Raw genomic sequence first — 12,503 nt, forward strand, 5'->3', positions numbered from 1 at the left:
ACTCACTGCAGTGTGGGCATATGCTGACACACTGCAATGCGGACACACTGCAGTGCGGGCAGCCGCGGGGCTGGCGGGGAGCGGGTCACAGACTGTGGGGGCACCCGACAGATGCCACATGAAAGTACCATATTCTACTGGAGCCTGGCTACTTCCAAGCTTGCTAAGTAGATACAAACTTCCACCACAGTGTCACAGAAGGGGGTCTTCCTTTCCTTTTGTGTTCACAGCTCAGCTAATTTCCATATCACAGGGGATTGCTTTCTGCTCAAGCTACTGCTACTGCTAACCAGACAGGTTCATTAGCACACTGATTGAAGCTTGACAAGATGGCGGCTATAGGAATATGGCTTCATGCTCAGAATATATTCCCATGTCCTCACAGTGGCCATTTTGAAGTCGGCCATTTTGGATCCAACTTTTTCTTTTCCAATGGGAAGAGGGTCATGTAACACATCAATACACATATTTGGCATCTTTGCGCTCATGAAAGTCCGATTTATATGAAAACAAAATAATCCAATTAGTAAACAGTGTAACGAGAAAACAAAATCAAAACTCCAGAATCACGTCTTTTTGGCCTCCGCAACATTGTAATAAAATGCAATAAGAGGCGATGAAAACATCGTATTGGCATCCGTGTAAACGCCAGGTCAGGGCACAAGAAACTAGCCCTGACACCGCCCCGTATCCCAAATAATGCAATTTCAGCACACAGGTTCACATAAGTATCAATCTCCCCCCCCAAGAAACAAATTCACCCCACAGGTGGACATAAGTACTGTACCTTTTTATGTAACATTGTGCCACACTGTACACCCTTATGTACTATCATACCATACTGAACCCCCACATCACTATACCCAATTATGTACCACCATGCCATCCTGTACCCCATGTCACACTTTACCTCCTTATATACCATTGTGTCACTCTGTACAATGAACATTGTTCCCTCTTATGTACCATTCTGAACCCCTTTATGTACCACTGTGCTATCCTGTACCCCTATGTCACACTGTGCCCCTTATGTACCATCTTGGCACACTGTTCCCCCTTACGTACAATTGTCACGCTGTACCCTTTGTGACATAATGCTATACTGTATCTCCTTATGTATCATCATGGCACCCTGTTCCCCCTTATGTACCATCATGCTATCTTGTACCCTCTTGTCACACTATATCAAAAAGCAAATAAGAGGCTAAAACTTAACTTTTAATAAAAGTATGTAAAAGACCTAATACTTAGGCCAATGTAACCATAAGCATCCCCGACTGCTATCAGGATATAAGGCGTAGACCACACAACACGAGAGAGCCCCTCCGGGATGCCACAAATATAACAAATAAACAAAAAAAAGAAAAATCTATATAGATTGTGTTTCCACATGTTATCTGGACAGCGGTCCTATATGTCGCGGACGGGTGCCGCCTCCGCTGCAGCAATCGGGGCTGCTTGAGTGGCGCTTGGATCCGGGATCATGTCCTGGGCTCGAGTGGTGACCGGACCCGGGGCTCGTGCAACCGCCCGTCCTTGCACACAGTGAAAACGGGAGGTATTTACAGGGGAGATTGTGATGCCACCCGTGAGTTGCAGTGATGGGATGGTGGCACCGCCGTTGCCTCTCGGGGCCAACGTTAGGGACCGATGGTGTGGGGGCAGCAAGGTGGTATCCCCTCCACGGGTAGGGGGAAGGTGTAGTCCCGGGGCCCAGGTGTGGGTAAAGAGCAGGGCTGGGGCGCTGTCGGCAGGTTGGACCGGATGACACCGGTGTACTCACAATTAGGAAGAATTCACACCACGTCTGTATTGTAAACCAAGGCCGGTTGCCTCTGGAGGGGTGTGCTGGTCCCGCACATGGGTTAGCAATGTAGGGGCCCTTCCTCCTGCACTTGTCTTGTGGTGAATGGATTAACCCCGCTTGGAATGGGAGAAATCCGCTCCCCTGCAGCTTTGGACGCAGAGAGAGCCGTTGCCCGCAAACGCTGACTTGTGGGACTTTAATGGGTTCTTGGCGGACATCCTGTCCCCCGCGTTCGGCTTCCGGTCTGCTCTATCTGGGCTTCTCTCTTTGGGAACAAGGCCTGGTACCTTGTACCGCTGGTCAATTAACAAGGGGCTTGAATCTTGCCTCGTCTTAGGGTCCAGGTACCCCGCCCGTGCACGGCCTCCAGACCGGATTCCCGTCGTCGATACCGGCGAGCTACAACCCTCCCCCGGTCCACTTCAGGTCTCTCGCAACCGGATCTCCATCGCCTATGGCCTTACAAAGCCGTCTGCCACCTAGTCGGTTCTCCCGTGATCAAAGGGCTCCAACCCTGACCACACTGCCCTTCAGCTTCTGTCACCGACTGCTCCTCCAACTCTCCACTCCTAACTCCAACTGCACTCGGACTCCCTTAGACTCTAACTTAAACTGACTGGTTCCCACCCCTTGTCACCGCAAGACCTCTAGGTGGGTGTTCCCATCTGCCTGGTCCCGCCCACTGGTGTGTCCTGGCTGTCATGGGGGGGGAGGGGGGGTGACTAGGATTTGTGGCTGGTGTTCCTATGTGTGGGATGTGTGGTGTTAATTCCGAAGGAGGAGGCGTTTCCTGTACCCTTAAGGGTGGGAGGGGGGGGAGGGTACCGTCATCTGTGACTACCTGGTTTTGCCAGGGCGTCACACTCCCCCTTGATAAAACACAGCCGGTCCGCAGGCTTTCTTACACCGGTATTTTATTTTTCTGCTTCTGCAAAAAAAGGTAAAAACAGGGATAAGATTTTTAAACGGTCAACATTTAAACATTTCTTCCCTTTATGGGAGACACAAATCTTGAACGTTACGGAAACAGTTACTGTCTACCCTTTTTCCCGCCACCCAAAACACCTGTACCCTCCCTTGGTGCCACCGCTAGTCAGGTGTCACACCATCCTGGGTTATGGTGGGTGTCTCTCAGTGTCCGGGTCAAAGTTCCGCACCCTGTATCACCCTAAAGGGTTCCCTGGACCGGAACCCTTTGGCCTGGAGGGTAGTCACTGGTTTCCGTGGTGACTCTGCCTCGGCCGACTCCACCGCAGGCCCTTCCTCCAACCGACCTCTCCAGAGGGTGCCGCCTTTTGGCGGTGAGTAACAAGAAGGTAGATGGGGGGGGGTTATTTACATGACCCAAGAAAGTTTCTGGGGTGATGTCGCCAGTCCTGACACCATGGTCCATTTTTAACAGTTAACCGGGGGTAAACATTTTTCAAAAACAACTATAGGAGAAGGTAGCCGGGAACTGTTACCTCACTACTTCTCATGAAGGTGACGGTGGGAGGCGAGGCATGGTGTCTCATCCACCACGACCCACTTTTTAACATCTAGGGCAAACCACCCTCGCTCTCCACAATGCCGGGTGTAGCTCACCATATCCCCAGGTTCCAGATCTCGGTCTGGGTGGCCGGTTGGTAGGTGAGGGGCTACATCCCTCCGGGACACAAATATTTCGGCATCCAGTCCCGGCTCGTAGATGAAACCCCATCCTTTCTGGGGGTCAAAGTATGGGACCTGTCCTCTATACGTCGGGCCCCGGAAAGTAGCTTGGCACAGGTTGTCCTTTTCTTTATAAGTGCGGGCAAGCACATCCGCTTTTCGCTTTTCTCGGGCAGCGATCTCCCTACGCAGCTACTGTTGCTGCCGCTCCCAGTACGGGGCACGGGTTCCGTGCTCCGCCTCCTGCTCGGGAGCAAGGCCCACCCGGATGCCCTTGGCGCCGGCTACGACTGGCCTCTCATACTGCCGTGGGCCCCAGTGCTTGGTGGCCTGTTCTGCCTCTCTGCAGGTGCATTCCCGCTGTTCCACAGCCGGGACAGGGTACTTGGGAGCGGCTGGATCTGCCGCCGGGGTAGGTTCTAGGTCGGATGCCGCCTCCGTTGCGGCCGGGCGGACTGCCGGAGCTGACGTCATCTCTATTGCGGCTGGACGGACTGCCGCTGTTGACGTCATCATGGTTGCGGCCTGGCTCGAGGCCGAGACGGGTGCCAGATCAGTGGTGCTGGTAAGGCCCGAGGTCCCCATTGCTGGGTCCTCCTTTTTAAATGAGACTGGTTCCGCTGCCGTTGCTTGGGGTAGCGGGCCGATCGGGGGTGCTAGCCACGGACACGGGTGGCTAGGGAGGCGACGTGGCAGACAGGAGCAGGCCAGACCCTGGGGAACATAGGGGCGTGGGTCACTGCCTACCCGCTCCTCCAAGGCCATCTCCATCTCGCGTGCCTGGACAGCTGGAGCCAGGCCCTTCATTTCGGTGGTTCACCGCGTCATAATGAAATGTGCCTGGGCCTGGTTTCTTCAACACATTTTCAGTCTGCTCTTCAATCCAGTCGGCGGTCCCAGGAACAGGCCTCAACACATGCTAGTTGTCGGACCCCTGCGACATCCTGCAGCTTGCTTGTCCAGGAACGGGATTTGGCAAAGTCCTGGTGTCTCTGCCCTTTATCTTCAAGGTTTACACGCCGCTCCCCCTTGGTTTTCAAGAGCAGTCTCGCGAGACCCACTGTCCTCTGCGACTTCCTACTTTGGGAGTCACCAGGTTCCGTCTGCGTTCTTAGGGGGTGGAGCTTCGGCTTTGCGCCTTTTTCGGGAAAGATGACGCTGTTGTTTTGGCGCCATAGATGGCGGGCAAGATGGCGGCTGTTCAAGATTTTGGAGCGTTTCACGGATTTCAAAGCAAGACGCACGGCATATACTGATGCGGTAAGAATCCTGTTTGTGACGCCAGATTTTGTGTTGTCGCGGACGGGTGCCATTCAGATCCGGGATCGTGTCCTGGGCTCGAGTGGTGACCGGACCCAGGGCTCGTGTGACCGCCCATCCTCGCACACAGTGAAAAAAGCGAGGTATTTACAGGGGAGATAGTCTGTGACGCCACCCGTAGGTTGCGGTGATGGGCTGGTGGCACCACCACTGCCTCTCGGGGCCAACGTCCGGAACCGATGGTGTGGCGGCAGCAAGGTGGTATCCCCTCCACAGGTAGGGGGGGAAGGTGTAATCATGCTCTTTTGTACCTCAGTCATATCTCCTTATATACCATCGTGCCACACTAACCTATGTACCATGCCATCCTGTACTACAATATCGCACTGTATGCCCTTATGTACCATTATGCTATCTTATACCCTTATGTCACACTATACCCCCCTTACATACCATTATACCAGTGTATTTTCTTATGTACCACACTGTACCCCCTTATAGTCCATTGTACCATTATGCTATTTTGTAGCCCCATGTCACACTATACCTCCTGTGTCATTACTTTTGTGCCCTGAGCTGCCTTTTTTTTTATAATATAAAGATTATTTTTGGGTAGATGCGATGTAGTTCTGTCATTTTTTTTGTTTAATTATTTTTAGACTTAACTGCATCACACTTCTGAATGTGGCGATACTTTTATTTTCAATGGGGGCAAAAGAAGGTAATTTTTTTTTCCCCTTCTTTCTACTAGTCTCTAAGGGCACTTGAGGCTGCGATCACCCGAACACTTGTGCTGTACAGGGCAGGGGGATCCGCACCGCTCTGTACAGCAGAAAAACGGATTTTTGTGTACTCACCGTAAAATAGTTTTCTCTTAGCCATCATTGGGGGACACAGGACCATGGGTGTTAGTGTCTTCCTATGAATAGGCAGCATAACACCCATGGTCCTGTGTCCCCCAATTATGGCTAAGAGAAAACGATTTTACGGTGAGTACCCAAAAATCCGTTTTTCTCTGACGCCTCATTAGGGGACACAGGACCATGGGACGTCCTAAAGCAGTCCATGGGTGGGAAACATAAAAGAAGACAACACAACCCAAGGACTAGGAACCAGTCCCAGACAGCATGGAGCGCCTACTGAGAGAGATGTTTTACTGCCGTTTGCAGAATTTTCCTACCCAGATTTGCCTCAGCTGAAACCTGGGTATGGACTCTGTAATGCTTTGAAAACGTATGTAGGCTAGACCAGGTCGCAGCCTTACACACCTGTTCCACTGAAGCCTGATGCCGAATGGCCCACGAAGCGCCAACTGCTCGCCATGGAATGAGCTTGAATTGCAAGCGGTAGACTTCCTGGATCGCAGAGCGAATCCAGCGAGCCAGAGTCACCTTTTGAAGCTGCCTGTCCCTTCTTAGACCCCTCAGGAATGACGAACAAAGAGTCCGTTTTCCTAAAGGGGGCTGTCCTGGATATGTAATATCTGAGAGCTCTGACGAGGTCTAACGAATGCAGAGACCTTTCCACCCTATCAACCGGGTGTGGACAAAAGGAAGGCAGAACAATGTCCTCGTTCAAATGAAACGGGGTAAGAACCTTTGGAAGGAAATCCGGAAGGGGGCGCAGAACCACCTTGTCCTGGTGAAAGATCAGAAAAGGCTCGCGTCAAGAGAGTGCTGCTAGCTCCAAAACCCGTCTGATGGACGTAATTGACACCAGGAATGTTACCTTCCAGGACAGAAGAGCAAGGGAGCATTCCTTGAGGGATTCAAAGGGAGACCTCTGGAGACCGTCCAGAACGAGGTTGAGGTCCCATGGGTCCAGCAGCAGTTTGTATGGGGGAACTAGATGGGAAACGCCCTGGAGAAAAGTCTTGGCTTGCGGTTTTTGAGCCAGGCGGCATTGGTAGAAGATTGAGAGCGCTGAGACCTGCCCTTTAAGGGAACTCAGAGCCAACCCCGCTTGCAAGCCAGACTGAAGAAAGTCGAGAATTCTGGGGATGGCCAGAGGGATAGGCTGGACGTTAGTTTCCCTGCACCATGAAAGGAAGATTTTCCACGTACGGTGGTAAATGCGGGATGAAGCAGGCTTTCGGGCGCTGATCATGGTGGAAATAACTGCGGGGGAGAATCCCGCTCTTGTTAATACCCAGGTCTCAGTGGCCATGCCGTCAGCTTCAGGGCTCTGGAATTCTGATGGGAAATGGGCCCTTGGATCAACAAGTCTGGAATGTCTGGAAGGTGCCACGGTGCGTCTGTGAGCATTTGTACCAATTCGGCGTACCAGGCGTGCCTGGGCCATTCCGGTGCTATCCGTATCACCGGGACTCCCTCTGCCTTGATCTTCCTGATTACCCGCGGCAGCAGGGGTAGAGGTGGAAATATGTAAGGCAGGCGGAAGTGGTGCCAGGAGCAGACTAGAGCATCCGCGCCGATGGACTGCGGGTCGCGTGACCTGGCTATGAACGCGGGTACCTTTGCATTCAACCTTGAGGCCATTAGGTCCACGTCTGGTGTGCCCCAGCGAGTGCAGATGTGTAGAAACATCTGGGTGGAGACCCCATTCTCCGGCGGCCAGGCCTTGGCGACTTAGAAAGTCTGCTGCCCAGTTCTCTACCCCCCGGTATGTGTACCGCTGATATCACTGATCCCGTCGATTCGGCCCAGCTGAGGATCTTGTGGGCCTCAAGATAAGCCGCTTTGCTGCGGGTGCCCCCGTGCCGATTGATATAAGCTACAGCTGTCGCATTGTCCAATTGGACTCGAATCTGATGACCCGCTAGCAGAGGGCAGAACGCTCTGAGCGCGAGGAAGGTCGCGCGGTGTTCCAGGATGTTTATGGGTAGGAAAGACTCCTGGGGCGTCCAACATCCTTGATCAGTGTGGTGCCGGTACACTGCTCCCCAGCCTAGGAGGCTGGCGTCCGTGGTCTGGACCAGCCAGTTCACTGGGAGAAAAGATCTCCCCTTCGATAGGGATGAGGACCGAAGCCACCAGCGGAGTGCGTACCTGACTGAAGGAGTCAGGTGAAGATGTCTGTCCAGGGAGAAGGGGCTCTTGTCCCAGGCCGCTAGAAGGGCTAGCTGCAGTGGGCGGAGGTGCAGTTGAGCAAAGGGTAACCGCCACCATCCTGCCGAGCACTTTCATGCTGAATCGAATGGAGCGAGACGGAGGACGTAGAAGGCAGCGTACCGCTCGTTGAAGAGCGATCGCCTTGTCCTGAGGGAGAACGATCAAGCTCCAATGGATGTCCAGGGACATGCCCAGGAAGGTGATGGGATCGGGGATGATTTGTCCAGATTCACTAGCCACCCTAAGTGGGATAGGGTGTCCACAGTGATCTGTACGCTGGTTGAGCAGTCGCGGAAGGAGGGGGCCTTGATGAGGAGGTCGTCCAAGTAAGGGAGAACGCGTACTCCCCTGGCGTGAAGGACGCTCATGGCGGCCGCCATGACTTTGGTGAAGACCCTTGGTGCGGTGGCAAGGCCGAAAGGGTAGAGCTACGAATTGAAAGTGGGAGTCCTGAATTGCGAAGGGGAGGAACTTTTGGTGATCTGGGGCGATGGGTATGTACAGGTACGTGTCCTTGATGTCTATGGAGGCGAGGAATTCCCCTTCGACCATTGATGCAATAATGGACCTTAGGGACTCAATTCTGAATCTCCGTACGTGCATATGTTTGTTCAGGTGTTTGAGATCCAGGATAGGTCGAACTGACCCATCCTTTTTGGGGACCACAACGAGGTTGGAGTAAAAACCCCTGAACTTCTCGTCGTCTGGGACAGGTATTATCACTCCTGCTGTTTGGAGCGAGTGGATTGCTGAGAAAAGAAGGGAATTTTGTTACTTACCGTAAATTCCTTTTCTTCTAGCTCCAATTGGAAGACCCAGACGATTGGGTGTATAGCTACTGCCTCCGGAGGCCACACAAAGCATTACACTAAAAAGTGTAAGGCCCCTCCCCTTCTGGCTATACACCCCCCGTGGGATCACGGGCTGCTCAGTTTTAGTGCTAAAGCAAGAAGGAGGAAAGCCAATAACTGGTTTAAACAAATTCAATCCGAAGTAACATCGGAGAACTGAAACCGTTCAACATGAACAACATGTGTACCCGAAAAAACCAAAAATCCCGAAGGAAACAGGGCGGGTGCTGGGTCTCCCAATTGGAGCTAGAAGAAAAGGAATTTACGGTAAGTAACAAAATTCCCTTCTTCTTCGGCGCTCCATTGGGAGACCCAGACGATTGGGACGTCCAAAAGCAGTCCCTGGGTGGGTAAATTAATACCTCAAGTTAGAGCTGCAAAACAGCCCTCCCCTACGAGGAGGCAACCGCCGCCTGCAGGACTCTTCTACCTAGGCTGGCGTCCGCCGAAGCGTAGGTATGCACCTGATAATGTTTGGTGAAAGTGTGCAGACTCGACCAGGTAGCTGCCTGGCACACCTGTTGAGCCGTAGCCTGGTGTCGTAATGCCCAGGACGCACCCACGGCTCTGGTAGAATGGGCCTTCAGCCCTGATGGAACCGGAAGCCCAGCAGAACGGTAAGCTTCAAGAATTGGTTCCTTGATCCATCGAGCCAGGGTGGATTTGGAAGCCTGCGATCCTTTGCGCTTACCAGCGACAAGGACAAAGAGTGCATCCGAGCGGCGCAGGGGCGCCGTGCGGGAATGTAGATTCTGAGTGCTCTCACGAGATCCAACAAATGCAAATCCTTTTCATACCGATGAACTGGATGAGGACAAAAGGAAGGTAAGGAGATATCCTGATTGAGATGAAAAGAGGATACCACCTTAGGGAGAAACTCCTGAATCGGGCGCAGCACTACCTTGTCCTGGTGAAAAACCAGGAAGGGAGCTTTGGATGACAGCGCTGCCAGCTCGGATACCCTCCGAAGAGACGTGACCGCTACCAGAAAGGCCACTTTCTGTGAGAGTCGAGAAAGTGAAACATCCCTCAGAGGCTCGAAGGGCGGCTTCTGGAGAGCAACTAGTACCCTGTTCAGATCCCATGGATCTAACGGCCGTTTGTACGGAGGGACGATGTGACAAACCCCCTGCAGGAACGTGCGTACCTGAGGAAGTCGTGCTAGACGCTTTTGAAAAAATACCGATAGCGCTGAGACTTGCCCTTTAAGGGAGCCGAGCGATAAGCCTTTTTCCAAACCAGATTGCAGGAAGGAAAGAAAAGTAGGCAATGCAAATGGCCAGGGGGACACTCCCTGTGCCGAGCACCAGGATAAGAAAATCTTCCACGTTCTGTGGTAGATCTTAGCAGACGTGGGCTTCCTAGCCTGTCTCATGGTGGCCACGACCCCTTGAGATAATCCTGAAGATGCTAGTATCCAGGACTCAATGGCCACACAGTCAGGTTCAGGGCCGTAGAATTCAGATGGAAAAACGGCCCTTGTGACAGTAAGTCTGGCCGGTCTGGTAGCGCCCACGGTTGGCCGACCGTGAGATGCCACAGATCCGGATACCACGACCTCCTCGGCCAGTCTGGGGCGACGAGCAGGACGCGGCGGCAATCGGACCTGATCTTGCGTAGCACTCTGGGCAAGAGTGCCAGAGGGGGAAACACATAGGGCAGCTGGAACTGCGACCAATCTTGCACTAAGGCGTCTGCCGCCAGAGCTCTGTGATCGCGAGACCGTGCCATGAAAGTTGGGACCCTGTTGTTGTGCCGGGACGCCATTAGGTCGACGTCCGGCCTTCCCCAGCGGCGACAGATTTCCTGAAACACGTCCGGGTGAAGGGACCATTCCCCTGCGTCCATACCCTGGCGACTGAGGAAGTCCGCTTCCCAGTTTTCTACGCCGGGGATGTGAACTGCGGATATGGTGGAGGCCGTGGCTTCCACCCACATCAGAATCCGCCGGACTTCCTGGAAGGCTTGCCGACTGCGTGTCCCGCCTTGGTGGTTGATGTATGCCACCGCTGTGGAGTTGTCCGACTGAATTCGGATCTGCTTTCCTTCCAGCCACTGCTGGAAGGCTTGTAGGGCAAGATACACTGCCCTGATTTCCAGAACATTGATCTGAAGGGTGGACTCCTGCTGAGTCCACGTACCCTGAGCCCTGTGGTGGAGAAAAACTGCTCCCCACCCTGACAGACTCGCGTCTGTCGTGACCACCGCCCAGGATGGGGGTAGGAAGGACCTTCCTTGTGATAATGAGGTGGGAAGAAGCCACCATTGAAGAGAGTCCTTGGCCGTCTGGGAAAGGGAGACTTTCCTGTCTAAGGACGTCGACTTCCCGTCCCATTGGCGGAGAATGTCCCATTGAAGTGGGCGCAGATGAAACTGCGCAAACGGGACTGCCTCCATTGCTGCCACCATCTTCCCCAGGAAGTGCATGAGGCGTCTTAAGGGGTGCGACTGGCCTTGAAGGAGAGAGTGCACCCCTGTCTGTAGTGAACGCTGCTTGTCCATCGGAAGCTTCACTATCGCTGGGAGAGTATGAAACTCCATGCCAAGATATGTTAGTGATTGGGTCGGTGACAGATTTGACTTTGAAAAGTTGATGATCCACCCGAAAGTCTGGAGAGTCTCCAGCGCAACGTTCAGGCTGTGTTGGCATGCCTCTTGAGAGGGTGCCTTGACAAGTAGATCGTCCAAGTAAGGGATCACCGAGTGTCCCTGAGAGTGCAAGACTGCTACCACTGCTGCCATGACCTTGGTGAAAACCCGTGGGGCTGTCGCCAGACCAAATGGCAGGGCTACGAACTGAAGGTGTTCGTCTCCTATAACGAAGCGTAGAAAACGCTGGTGCTCTGGAGCAATCGGCACGTGGAGATAAGCATCCTTGATGTCTATTGATGCTAGGAAATCTCCTTGAGACATTGAGGCAATGACGGAGCGGAGAGATTCCATCCGGAACCGCCTGGGTTTCACGTGCTTGTTGAGCAGTTTTAGGTCCAGAACAGGACGGAAAGAGCCGTCCTTTTTTGGCACCACAAACAGATTGGAGTAAAAACCTTGACCTTGTTCCTGAAGAGGAACAGGGATCACCACTCCTTCTGCCCTTAGAGAGCACACCGCCTGCAGAAGAGCATCGGCTCGGTCGGGATGTGGGGAAGTTCTGAAGAACCGAGGCGGAGGACGAGAACTGAACTCTATCCGGTACCCGTGAGACAAAATGTCTGTTACCCACCGGTCTTTGACCTGTGGCAGCCAAATGCCGCAAAAGCGGGAGAGCCTGCCACCGACCGAGGATGCGGAGAGAGGAGGCCGAAAGTCATGAGGCATCCGGCTTGGAAGCGGTTCCTCCGGCTGCTTTCTTTGGGCGTGAGTGAGTCCGCCAGGAATCTGAGCTCCTCTGCTCCTTCTGAGTCCTTTTGGACGAGGAGAATTGGGCCCTGCCCGAACCTCGAAAGGACCGAAACCTCGACTGTCCCCTCCACTGTTGAGGTTTGCTTGATCTGGGCTGGGGTAAGGAAGAATCCTTACCCTTGGACTGTTTAATGATTTCAGCTAATTGCTCACCAAACAGTCTGTCTTGAGATAATGGCAAACTGGTTAAGCATTTTTTGGAAGCAGAATCTGCTTTCCATTCCTTTAACCATAAGGCTCTGCGTAAAACCACAGAGTTGGCGGACGCCATTGACGTACGGCTGGTAGAGTCCAAGACCGCATTGATAGCGTAAGTCGCAAACGCAGACATTTGCGAGGTCAAGGACGCCACTTGCGGCACTGATGGACGTATGACAGAGTCCACCTGCGCCAGACCAGCTGAAATAGCTTGGAGTGCCCACACGGCTGCGAATGCTGGAGCAAACGACGCGCCGATAGCTT

This window comes from Anomaloglossus baeobatrachus, chromosome 12 (assembly GCF_048569485.1).
Source record: "Anomaloglossus baeobatrachus isolate aAnoBae1 chromosome 12, aAnoBae1.hap1, whole genome shotgun sequence".
NCBI lineage: Eukaryota > Metazoa > Chordata > Amphibia > Anura > Aromobatidae > Anomaloglossus > Anomaloglossus baeobatrachus.